Consider the following 13,779-nt stretch of genomic DNA (forward strand, 5'->3'; position numbering starts at 1 on the left):
CTTTCTAGAATATGCTACATTGTATTTTATTAAAACAGAAGACAAACGAGAGTGAAAATGCCTATTGTCATTAGATAAGCTGTAATGTTGGGAGTCCTAACATAGGTGGGTCTTCAACAATCTGTCAACTGATTATGTGATCTATCAGCTGAGAATTTGGAAGGTTTTGATGGTCTAACCAAGCCTGACACTACTAACATGTTGAAACTTAGTAAACTTCATCATTTATTTCCCATCCACTTTTGTAAAATTCTTTGCATTTTCAATGTTCTATCAAAATTGACCTTGATGAGTAGTTGTGTGGGTATGCACTGATGCACAACAACATGTAACTCTCCTAAATCTTTCATTCTGGATACCAGTGCTCATGATATTTGGGAGGCAGTGATACATTTTGAAGTTTGTTCCTTCCTGTCTGTCAGAAGCATTCAGAATGACAGCAATAGATGCTTGTATGATTTTTCCATGCTGCAGCCAGGAACAAGAGAAAGGCATTAGAAATGAAAAGCAAACTTTTACAAAATATATTACCACAGAGACTTTCAGTGAGATCAGGAGCTGTACATACTAGGAGGAAAACAAGATTTAATCACTTCTAATCCACAACCACCAAGTATCCTGTAAGTTGCATATTTAAAGAAATCAAATATGCAAAGTAATGTGAACACTGAGTTAAAATCCAGTTCTGAATTTCCCCGGATTCTGTAAGATGATGCTACATGACATAGGCAACAATTTTCTTCTGCTTAAGAGCAAATAATATATATCAGAGATGACAGTGGTAAGTTCATCCTTAAAGAGCAGCATCTTCTTTTGACAGTTTGACATTATGTTGCAGGCAGGTAACAGCTTGCTTTGGAGTGAAGAGCACATGTCTGCTGGTGGATCTGAGTCACCATTATCTCTGATCAAATTGTCAGTTCTCTGCCACCCCTTCTCCTCCCAACTGTTTTCTGTAAGAGGACTTCAAGTTCCTGTGGATCAAATCCTCTGGTGTTGGCTTCCTTCTACTTCTATCCCGAACTCATCGTCTCCTCACTGACACTCTGTCCTGCCTGCTTGCCCCAGCAGACAGCCTGGAGTTGTACCAGCCCACCCAAGAGCTGAGAAGCAGCACCAAGCACATTCGCTTCTCGTGGGTAAGACACTAAGGTACAAACTAACCGCACAAGTTACAGAAAACATTTTAAAAGCCACTTTTTTTACTTTTTTTTTTTTTTTTTTTTTTTTCTTCCGAAGTTGTACTTTTCACTGCGAGCTAAGACAGAAACAGCGGGCACAGACACCGCCTCAAGAGAAGGTGCCTTGGCCCGCTGTGACTTCTGCCTGCTGGTCGGAGGCCCCCCGCTTCACTTTCTTCCCGTTTTTCCCCACCGGGGAGACAGAAGGGAAACCCGTAAGAGACACAAACACCCACGCCTCGCAGGGCCTACCCTGAGGCGACCAACAGCCGCACGGGACACACCCCGCTCCCCGCTCCCCACAGCCCCGGCGCCCGCCGAGGGCGGGACGATACGAGCACCGCGGAGCAACGGCCGCGACCACCAACCCCGCCCCGCGTCGCTTAGCAGCTGCGCGATGACGCAGCCGGCGGGAGCCCCGCGGTCCCCGCTCCTCCCAGCGCGAGCGGGTGCCCCCGCCCCCCGCCGCTCCCCGCCGCGGCGGTGAGGGAGGGAGAGAGGGAGGGAGGGAGAGAGAGAGGGAGGGAGGGACGGAAGGGGGGGGAAGGCGGGGCGGCTGTGCCGAGCAGCGGGTAAAGCGCGGCTCGGCAGCACGCCGCCGTGCTGTCTGCCCCGGTGCTGTGCATGGAGAGGTTGCGGGTGCTGAGGGGAAGCCGCCAGCTCGCGCCGCTCCGCCGAGCTCCCGCGGGGTGAGTGGGGCAGCGCCGCTCGCCCCGGCAGCGACTTGTCCGCTGGCCGCCACGACCGGGGTCGGGGGGGACGGCGGATCGGAGAGGGGGCTGCGCCTCCGCCCAAAGGGTCTCCGCTCCGTCCCGCCGGTGGGGAGTACCGAGCGGAACCCTGCGCGGAGCCCCGCTCGGGGCCGGCGCGATGGGACGACGCTGAGCGGCCCGGGGCGGCGGCGGGGCGCGGGGCGGGTGCCCCGAGTAGGCCCTGCGCAGAGAGGGGGGGGGGGGGGAACGGGACGGCTCCCTGTGCACGGAGGCCTCTCTGTCCGGCAGCGCGGTGCCGGCCGGCCCGACCGCGGGGCGAGGCAGAGGAAGTCCGCCGTCACTCTTCGGGCCGCCGCGCCTCGGCGAAACTGCTGGGTTTTGCCCGGAGTGCTTCCTCGAGAATAGTTGTGGCGTTGAAAGATCCTCGCTGCGGGGGGAAGGAGCGCCGCGGGGGCTTTGGGGCTCTTCGTTGTCAGATCGTATTTAAGTTGTTTCTAGGCTCCTTAGCTGTACGTTACAAATTACTGCATTTCATTCCCGTTCCACAGGACGAAGTTATTACTATTATTGTAGTACACTAGCGTACTATTACTGTTATTATTAAGGAAACAATTGCGGGTGAAACTTCAGGTTGGTTTTGTTTGTTTTTGGCACAGCTGAAGTCTAACAAGTATAATGCTAACCTTTTTGCCTGTGTCTTCAAATTCCCTTTTCTCTAAACTGTGTGACAAGGCAGAAAGTAACACCTAGCTTTCTCACTCATTACCGGTGAGACATAGGCTGTTCCCTCTGGTTGTTTGTCAGGGAGAAACATAATTGGGAAGATGTGGAAGTCAATGAAAGTGCCAGGTGTAGCTTTGTAGGGCAGGTCAGCTGGTTAATAATCGGTGCTCTTGGCGTCCCTGCCCCATACACTCCCCCCTTTGTCATCTCTCTCTTCACTGTCTCTCTTGTTAATCAAAATCAACAGATATGCAGCTCAGATGAGATAGAAATACTTCTAAATTTTGTATTTTACAAAAAAAAAAAAAAAAAAAAAAAAATCAATCTTAACAGAAAATCTCAGGGGGATTGTGTGCCCCGTTGAAAAGTGCAGTTTGTATTGATTATGCAGATTAACCTTTTTTTCCTTGCAATGCTCGATCTACACGGCCACTGATACCAGGTAGCAGAAGTGATGTCCTTAAGGTCTTTCTACTGTTTCCTGTCCAGGGGCCATAATTTGAAGGCTTTGGCATAGCAACATTGTTTCTACCATCTTCTGCTTGAAGACATGAGTCCCAAGTGACTCCAGAGGTACAAATATAAAATTCTGTGTTTAATGACTATAGTGTTACACAACAAAATGGTAATGTTTACGAACAGTACCATGCTTTCTAGAGAAAGCTAAAATTTAAGCTCTTTACAAGAGTTTTTTCACTTTCATAAATGTTAGTGAGTTCCCGATGTCACTAGGAAGCACTAATCCCTGCTAGGAGAGGAAACTTAAGCAAGAAGTTTGTAGAATACAGAAAGTATTTCAGCATCTTGTTGGCTAGAACTGCAAAATGGAAAATGAAAGGAGGTTGCTACTGCCTCTCACATACATCTGTTCAGCTTGGTGATTGGACTGACAATAACCATTTCCAAATGATGTGGTGCTGATGTTGTACATGACCACAGAGTATGACTAAAGCAAACGTCACTGCCATCTTGTACTGGCAGTGGTATTCTCTTGCTTGAACTATAAGAACAGTGGTTACTGAACAGGGTTGTGTCTTTTAACATTGGTTTCTTTATCAAAGTTCTGGACCATTTTTACTGTATGACCTAAAATAAACAAAAAGCTTAGAGGAAAAATTCACAGTTAGAATACTTTAAAAATTTGGTTGAAAGACCCTCAAGTGGAAGCAAGAACCCACATAACAAGAATGGAAAATATAACATAACAAGAATCTGGAAACAAGAGGTCCCTTCCAACCCCTACAATTCTGTGATATATGGTAATACTAAACAAACACATCAGCTAAGTGGTGTTAACATGTACCTGAAAGGCAGCTAATGTCAGAAGTTATGAAACTTTGCTTAAGAGGCAGGGTAAAATAATTATCCACAAAACAACTGAAATATACTTACTTCAATGGCATTTTGTGATTTTGAAAAGAAAAAAAAAGTATTTTACAAAGAAGAAGGCAACACAATCTTATGGCTTTTTAAAATAAACAACTGCAGCTTTGAAGAGAAGGTTTAACTAGATGAGACTTCCTGAGATATCTTTCAACCTGAATTACCCTATCCTAGTGGTACTGTGCTTTTACAAGTTAGCATTTTTGTTTTAAATATCCTATTTCTGCCCCTCCCTCATTTTTACCAAGGCATGCAAAGATTAACAGTGTAATTAGGCAACACGTAATTGTGTTTTTTCCATTTAACTCAGTAGAACGCTATTAAAAGTCACTCACCCTGGCTGTGTGCTAATTTCAGTGGGTTCTGTATGAATTTATGTGTCCACCCACAGAGTGCTCAGCACGAGCCCGGTAAGATGACTAATATGAGTGAGACTAACAAGATCTGAGTCAACATTCGAGCTCAGGCTTGTATTTGTATTTCTCTAACGTATTTCAGATTTATGTATTGGAATGTAAATGAGGAGCTTTCCTGAATTCCTGGATATGAGGCTTTGTTAACTACTCTGTTTAGTAATTCTCTATGGGGACAGAAAAACAAAATGAAAACCAGTATATAGTATGAGCTTCCTTTATGGTAGTTCTTATGGAAGAATTGTAATTAATTCTATTAGGTATATGCATATAGGTGCTAGTTTTGCTTAGTAGCTCTCCTTATCTACAGAGTACATTGTATCTGTCACTTAAGTGACTGCTGGAGTAAGGCAAGAGCTACAGGGTACGCGTGTAAGCTATCTTGTCTCAGTCATTCACAACCTGGCCAATGCTGAAAGAAAAAGGGTGATGCCACTTTCTGCTGCCAACTCTCTGGTTGGGCACCACTGGAGGCAGAGAGATTGGATTCATGCAGACAAAGGCTGTATCCACTTGTGTTATTGTGAGTACAGCTGATGTGAAGTTCTACAGTAATTAGCTGTCTTTATTTCTGGCTTGTTATCCTGTACTAGAAAGCAGTTTTCTTTGGAGGAAAACACAAGTACATCTTGAGTAGACAAGTAGAACGACCTGCCTGTAAGGTAACTGTGTCTGTAATTTTGATTATGCTGTCATTATACATTCAAACATAAATATTTAAATTTGACTCTGGGGCAGAGGGAAAGAAAATCCTGTATGGTGCAGCCTAATTACAGGTGTTTAATTAGTACAAACACTGTCTTTTTATGATACAAATTTTCTCTTCAGCTATGCCTTTTATGACAACAATTTCCATGGTACTGTTAACAGTAAAATAGCCAGTAAAATTGCTTTTTAATCATAGCTGAACTTTTCTTTGTATTAGAGACACATTGGCAGTCAATTTTTTTTTTCTTCCATACTTCTATCCCTTCTTCTGCACATCTTTCTGTGATTTACAAGTAAAATTAATATTTGATCCACAGATCAGATGCTTTTGTCTGAATTGTGGCATCACAGAAAACAAAAAAAGCAAAAAGAAACAAGTGAAATTAGAATGTTTTCAATGCCATTCATTACTCATTAGAACTTCGTTTCTTGTCTTGTGTGTGCCTGTATTTAACAGTCTGTTGATCAGTACATCCTTCAACCTGGTTGTTTCGTTCAGTTAGTTACATTTCTCAAAGTTTACCACCATGTGGGAGTAGCTGCAAGTTACTCTTTCAGGAGTTTATTAGTTTCTGTCTGTTGACATAGAGCGTTATTTTTCTTCTGCTCTTCATTTATGTAGGTCTCAATTTTTGTTGGAATGCCTTGATCCTGGTCTACTTTTGAGTTAACTAATTATCAGTACAGTTTTTTTAAGTTGCAGCTCAGTGCTTACTAGGAAGTTGAAAAACAACTTTATTGCCGGGCCCAGCAGATAAAACTGGAACATTTTACAGGCTTATTAAAATTAATTACTCAGACTGTGACTTTTGAAGTACCTACATATATACACACTTGTGTAAGTGTGTGTATGGCATAGTATTTCTCACTTTGTATGCATCCCCACCTAGAACTTGTTCTGGTATTTATTGCAGTTCCTGAGCTGTATGTTCTTTTAGATGTGAAATTTACATTGACAATCCTGGGAGCTATCTTAACTGGTATCACCTTGCTCCTGTGCTCAAACAGTTACAGTAGATTTCAGGATTTTAGAATGCGTTTAACTTGTGTCTTAAATACTACACGTGTTCAAAGTGATGTGGTTAAGGTTATTTGGATGTGTAAATTAAGAATTAAAAAATATTCTTTCACTTATTGGCCCTACAGATTTGTTTTTGTTGCCCTTAGTTTAGAATTCAGTTGACATCAATTTGTCAGACTAATTATTTTTGCAGTCGTCCTGTTTTCCAAAAACAGAATATGAAAACTAGGAATCTGGCTGAGATTTCTTTTCTTTTAATATTTTAGAGTAATGGTGTTAATATCTTTTTAGTCCTGGCATATATGTGCACATATATATGCATTCTGCATGTACAAGATAGATTGATCTTTAAGAACATGCCTAGTATACCTCACATGAGAATCTTCAGGTTTTGTTCTCCATTAATACTGGTCAACAGCTAGTGCTTCTTACTTAAAAGCAAAATGTTCTTAATTCTTTTCTGATGTGTAGTGCTGCTTCCTGAGTTTCCAGTACGGTAAAAGTATTTTACTTCTACATATTAAATATTGCTATGCATAAACATACAGTGTATTTTCTACTTTCATTTCTCCAACAATACTTGGAGGCCTCAGTTATTTAAGTGCATTTAGATGTACCTTGTTGACTTCAGCATGAAATCAGGGGATTGTTTTCAGGAATTCAGTTATAGAGATGGGGTCACAGGCAGTGTCTGGGTTTCTCTGAGTATATTGGTAAAACTTACTTATCTACAAACCTAATGCAAGAGCATTTCAAGACAAAGCTTGTTGGAAAATAACCATTAATTTCTGATTAAGGAGGGTTGCTTTTTTTTTTTTTTCCTCCAAGTTAAAAAGATGTTTTAGAAAGCTACTACAAAAAAATATATATATATATATATAGGAGACTGTTGAAGTTATAAAGACAAAAAGCTCTAAAAAAATATAGCTTTCAAGTGAGGATTCATGCTAAAAGATGATGGTCAGGAAAAAAAAAATCATAAAATTAAGTCTGTTATCTGTGCTGTAGTTGATGTACAGTTTACAACATTAGGCAGTAAAACCAGCAAAAATCCTGTTTTGCAGCATTTCCCAGCTGTAAGGAATTTTGACATGCTATAAAGTTTAGTTCTGGTTCTAGAAAATGTAACAGTGTTATGTTTGTTCATAAGTTAATTGTGATATAGTTGCAAGGGGTAGAAATACCTCCCTCCTCTGTGAAGTGAAGGAGTAAATGCTTGCTAAAATGTAAAGGGGAGACAAAGGCATTTATGTATATGTTTGTTGTGTATCATCTGTATACTCCTGTGTGCTGGGAAATTTGGAGATGGAGCCAAATAGCATTTGGTCTGTATGAGTTGGCATCCCTGCAGGGACAAGCAGAATCAAAACCATCTTTATTCCAAAGATATAAACTACAAAGGTAAGGAGGGCAAAAACATTGCTATCCTCAGAAAATAGAGGGAGTGAGTAAAAGGAATTGAGTGAAACCTTTTAAATCTCCTATAATTGAAAGAATTGAACACAAAGCCAAATTATGTCCATTTCGTAGGTGGCTCCATTAAGGCTGCCAAGATTTGCACACCTAAAAGCCTGCCTGTTTTTCAACAGTATCATCAAATGACTAAAGGCATTTCCTCTCTCCATGTGAGGTGCATTTCATAGTGAGAAGTGCTTCTTGTACAAAATGACTTTGTAAATTATAACTGGCATCTCTGATCTTATTTTTGGTGCCACTTTGACGTACTTTGCAGTGCTGGTAGTACAGATTCTTTCTGGGCTCATTTTAAGCCATTAGAAATTCTACTATAGAATACATTACATTCATATAATATGTACATAAGTGCTTGCTGATTTAATTGTCACGTGAAGTCAGACTTAAGCCAGTTTTACAAGAATGTACTTTTCAGAGTCAAAGATCACTTGTGTGAAATTTGAGCACCTACTCTTCTGAGTTAAGATCAGTGCTAATTATGCAGTTTTTAAGCAACAGATGTGTTAGATTGACAGTCATCTACTGTGCATATCTTTCTGATTTCTGTACTGTTTGTAAAACAAACAGTAGTGTTTCTTTTTTTTTTTCCTCCATTTACATGTTTTGATATCTTGAGGTATTGCTCTCTGAAGCAGTAGAAAGTTTAACTATCTTCTTAGGCACTGATGTCCAAGGAGTAGGTAAACTTTTAATACTGGGGGAAATTATAGGAATCTGAGCAGTGGCCTTTTGGCCTTTCTGTGAGGAATTATAAAACAAGAAATCCCAAGGATCTCGAAGGAAGTTAAAGATTGTGTTTTCATGATATTCTAAGCATATGCCACACAAGATGTTTTGTTCCTCAGCCTCTCATAAACTCTGGAATTTGCTGCTCCATCAGCTTTGTAGACACAACAGCTCTTTGTAGGGTCGTGCTATGAACTATATCATAACTGTGACTTAAGTGAAAGACTATTTTTGATCTCTGAAACAAGTGGCAAAAAGGAACAGGGGTGATCAAGGTAACTTCTTAAATAGGCTTGCAGAGCCAGAGAAAATGTTGTGCAACAGCATCCTGGATAACCCCAAAAATAAACTGAACTACAAAAGAAAGTTTGGGTTCCCTGTGGAATCTGAGGACATGGGATTGCACAAGACCCAGATCCTCAGCTGTAGGCAATAAAGCATGTCAGTCCAACAGCTGGCTTCCAAAAGTTTGAGACTTTGGAACTATTTTAACTGTGTAAATAGGTGCAGTTACCTTTTAATTGCTCTATAACTATGCTACCATAAACCTCTGTAACTGTGTTGTTTATCAGGGATCTTGTGAATAAATAAAATAAAATTCTGGTTGCTTTTGTATTAACCTATCATCAGCAAACAGTGATTTCAAGGCCTCAGGCTAAACTTAAGACATTCTATTCTAAGAGCCTTTTGACCCGGAAAACTGGAGACTGGCACACTAATTGTCTGTTTTCAACATTGAAAGAACAGTGAAGCTGTACTGAATTCCAGGAAGTATTCTGAAAACATATATAATCAGTGAATATACAGATATTATAATTAAGAAATATGCAAGAAAGTTAAGCAAAACAGATTACTACACCAAAGAAGAATAGATAGAAAGCTTACCCTTGTCCTGGGTTTGCTGGGAAGACTCCAAGAGGAACAATCTCCAAAAGAAATCCTTCCCCACTGGTAGCCAGCTCTTAAATGGATTTAGGAGAGATGCAGCCAGGCTCCACCCCTTCCAGCAGCACAGCTGAATTGCCTTCACCTGTGCTCCTCTGGCTGACTTATTGCTCGCCTCAGGTGATCAATCAGAGGTTCAGGCCGTGATTCAGTTCCCATACAACATGGTTGCAGAAGTTGAGTAGAACCATATTAGACTTAAGCAGCGTGATAAATAGACTTGAGCCAAAACAGAGAATAAATCGTGTTTGTCTGGTTGAGGTTAATGAGGTTAGCCCAGTATAAGAACCAAATCAATTTGAAGTATTGCATGTGTGATTATAACCCATTAATAAGGCAGAACTAGCTGAAATTTCAGCAGCTGGAAGCCAGAGGAGCTGTGCAAGACATTTTAAATTTCATGTTGTTCTTGCTATCCAAGCTGGTTTAGGCAGGTAAACAGTATTTACAAGGGTAACACTGGTATGTAGCAAATTAAACCATTATGTAGGTTTTTTTAGTTTTATTATTTTCCCATGTTTGTCTGTTTTAGAACTCATCCATTTGCTTATCAGTATTTTTGCCTGTAGACTCATAGTGAGTTTTAAGCTATTGTAAGCAAAATGCAGCTGTAATATGTCAATGGTTGCATAGGTTTGTTTTCATTTTTGGAGCTCCTGAACTTGAGCTACGATATTTTTTAACAGTTTTGTTAAAAGACGATATGTTGTCGTATTGTTTAAGACCTCGTGCTATGATTTGATGTCTGTACATGCTTCTTATGGTGTTTGTTATGGTCAGACTTCTAAGAAGAAAATTTGGAGTTTGTCATTACCTGATGTTAGAGCAAATCAGCCTCATGTCAGTATGCCCAGATGTGGTATTTTCAAAGGAGTTACAAGCCAAGCTACTTATTCTATATGTCGTAACTTTCTTTCAAAAGTCATTATCTCAGTTCCGTCTTTCTAGTTTCTTATTGCTAAGCAGCCTTGTGGACTATTCACTGTTACTTTTGTGAAATGTCTTTGAGCAACTTTCTGTTTAGATTACTTGAGACGTTTTCAGGAAATATGGAAAAGCTTCAACTTCAAACTGGCACTTCATATGAATGTGTCAAATTATTTTTCTCTTCCCCCACATCGGAAATCAGCCTTGCCTGGAAAACTTAGTATTGTTTTGACTTGCTGTGATGAAGTGTTTTTTACTGAGAATGCTTATGAGGAAGCAACCTCCAGCATCCTTTTCATGTATTGAAACAATGGATTAAATATGTGTGGGCCTGGAAAAGGCTGTTGCATACCAAGATAAATGTACAGACACAAAACAAGAGTGATTACTTCAAATCCGCTAAGGCGTAAATTTAATCTTTTTTTGTTTTGTTTTGTTTTTTGTTAAATATACTGTATTCACAGAATCAGAGAATAGTTTACTGTGAAGTGGATTTCAGTAGGTTTCTAGTTCAAACTCCTGCCCAAAGCAGCATTGGTCAAGAGATCATGACAGGTTGGTTACTCAGAGCTGTATCTGGTGATGTCATGAAAGCTCTCAAATATAGTCATCACATCTTCTCTGGGTCTTAGTTGTATTGCTGGGCAATAGTTAGTTATATTGTTAGTTGTACTGAAGGGACATTGAGGTGCTGGAGCAGGCCCAAAAAAAGGCAACAAGGCTTGTGAAGGGCTTGGAGAATGTGTTCTACGAGAAGAGACTGAAGGAACTGGGGCTATTTAGTCTGGAGAAAAGGAGGCTGAGGGAAGACCTTATTGTTCTCTTCCAGTATCTGAAAGGTGGTTACAGTGAGAGCGGGATTGGTCTCTTCTCACTGGTGACAGATGACAGGGTGAGGGTAACTGGCCTCAAGTTGCACCAGGGTGAGTTTAGGTTGGATATCAGAAAAAACTTCTTTACAGAAAGGGTTGTGAAGCACTGGAATAGGTGGTTGAGTCACCATCCCTGGATGCATTTGTAAACTGTTTGGATGTGGTGCTCAGGGACATGGTTTAGCAGAAGGTTGTTAGGGTAGTATGGTTAGGTCATGGTTTGACTTGATGATCTTGGAGGTCTTTTCCAACCTGAGTGATTCTATGATTCTGTGTTGGGGATTGGCTGGAAGTGGAACAGGGACTGGACAGTGTGTTTTAAGTTCAAATAAGAAATGAATGTTGCCAGAATTTTAAAGAAAGCCAGAGTGGTATAAAGTCTGGGAATTCTTAGCAACCAAAACCATGAGTGCTCTCCAAATTTACATATAAAAAAACCCATAAGATTATAGAATCACTAGAGTTGGAAGGGACCTTTAAAGGTCATCTAGTTCAGCTTCCCTGCAATGAGCAGTGACATGCACAGCCAAGTTGCCCAGGTGCTGATCTAGCCTTGCCTTAAAAGTCTCCATAGATGGGACATCAACCGCATCTCTAGGCAGTGAGATGAAGTATACTGGTTTTAAACCATTGAAGGACATTGTCACCAGAAACTAACTGTTCAGTTCTCATAATTGTAGTGCTTTCCTTCTTTATGAACTGCTCGGTTTGAAATATGAAATGTTTTGATAAAAGTATTTGATAATGTAGCATTTCTTTAGAAATGTTGCATTGAATTGTATTTAGATTTTTATGTATTTTTGTTGTATTTCAATTTTGCAAATGTGGCTTGCCAGAAATATGTTAAAAAAACATTGTCTTGAAAATTGCAGCCAACTTGCTTGTTAAGTCACTAATTAATTACAACCCCAAGTCTAGATTGAATACATTACACTTCTTATGTATAAATGAAATGTAATGATAGAACTCAACATGTCTTGTTTAATTAATGAAAAATCAAACTTAGCACGATGTTTTACTGTTTGACTGGTTCCGTGATTAAAGTGGGTAAAAGCAGAATGACAGCTGAAAAATACAAATGCAAATCATAAATGATTTATAATAAACATTGTCTCCAATTTCAATCAGAACTACATTAAGCAAATTTAAATTAAGTGAATTAATCTGTCTTGCCCCAAGACACTTGAATACTTAATTACACTGAGTTCATATGTATTATGTGAGTGTATAAATAGATGTATTTAAATCAGAGTATTTTAAAAATTCCTTCTGTTTCTCTAAGATTCATGGACTGTTAAGCCAACTGGAACTCTTGGAATACTATATTTTGGTTTTGTAAAGTCATTAAACTTCAACCAGTTGAGACAGATATGTTATTTTTTTTTTAATGGGATATTATATAGAATTAGTGTCAAGGGTATGCAGGTGGTTCTTTCACCATCTTTAATTCTTGAGTTAACAAATCATTTATTTTATATTTGCATTTCTATTCATAGTTCTGCAGTCCATTTTTGTACTAATAGAGTAGAAATAAGGTAATTGTGGAATGTAAACTTCTTTCCTCAAGCAACATAAATGCATGACAAATCAGTATTCCTTTTTATGCATCTTTTAATGATTTTACCATCCTTGTTTAATAAAAACTTGCTCTACTGATGTTATGTATTGATAAAATTATTTTATTGCTAGGAGACTTACTGTTGAACTCAAGAATCTCGAGTATGTAAAACACTTGCCTTCTACTTTTGTTTTATATTGCTTTCTAAATTTCGTGTTGCTGTCCTTCCTTTATCAAGTGAAAATGAGCTAAAATATTAGGCTGTTTCTCTGACTGTTGAAGTGCAAAAGGAGCAAGAAGAAATGTAAAAAAAACCCACATATTTAATTGTTTAGGCAAATATCTTGTCTTAATTCTTCTCCATTGAGAAATAAATCCATTTTGAAGCAGTAAGTATGCTTGTATTATCCTTATGGTGTTATTAGTTGAAACTATCTTTGCCTATTTCTAGTTAAAGCAAATATTAATTCTCATTTAATTGTTAATTAATTGTTGTTCATTATAACAATTAAGAATACTTATTAGTTCTTTACCACAGTATTTTTTCATCCTATCACTATTTCTAGTTACTCTTTAGTCCTATGGAGAAATGAAACAATGCAAATAAAACTGATGGGCAACCTTTTGCCTTCAGGTGATTAAGATGGCAAATCTTCCTTCCTGATAACACATTGAAGACAAGAAAAGAGACTGAAGGAGTAAAAACAAACAAACAAACCAAACAAACAAAAAACCCCCCACGAGTCTCCCTGCCAAAAAAAAATGTAAAAGGCAGCAACAGAGTCAAATAGACCCGAGGACTCATTCAGTAAGCTTACATTGCAGATCTTTAAAATCTTTCTTACAACATTACATAAACAGACATTCTAATATGAATGATATTGCACCACACATAACTGTTTTCAGCCTATAAATGAGAAAAGTCTCAATCAAAGCTGCTGTGGGGAGAATATAGTTCATCTTGACTGCTTCTGAGTGGCTGTGTTTTCTACACTGTGTTAAAAGGAGTTGTCTTTTCCCACAGTAATCTCTTGTAATTTACAACAGCAAAAATACTGTGGCTGCAACAGTGAAACAGTAAGTGAGTTTACAGGCAGAAGTAAAGACTCAGTAGGATTCTCAGTAGGAAACAAAAT

General features: G+C 39.4%; 1 protein-coding gene across 4 annotated transcripts in view; it reads left to right on the top strand.

The window, feature by feature from the left end:
- The first annotated feature begins 1,723 nt into the window (after positions 1-1,723).
- Positions 1,724-13,779, top strand: part of JAK2 (Janus kinase 2) — an 85,461-nt gene continuing 73,405 nt past the window's right edge. For 3 of the 4 annotated variants that reach the window (XM_048930720.1, XM_048930718.1, XM_048930725.1), the window contains exon 1: positions 1,759-1,870. The gene's annotated coding sequence lies outside the window, so the exon portion shown is untranslated. Of the gene's footprint in view, positions 1,871-13,779 lie in introns of all 4 variants that reach the window. The other variant, XM_048930724.1, reaches the window with a different exon arrangement.

Source organism: Lagopus muta, chromosome Z, assembly GCF_023343835.1.
Source record: "Lagopus muta isolate bLagMut1 chromosome Z, bLagMut1 primary, whole genome shotgun sequence".
Taxonomy (NCBI): Eukaryota; Metazoa; Chordata; class Aves; order Galliformes; family Phasianidae; genus Lagopus; species Lagopus muta.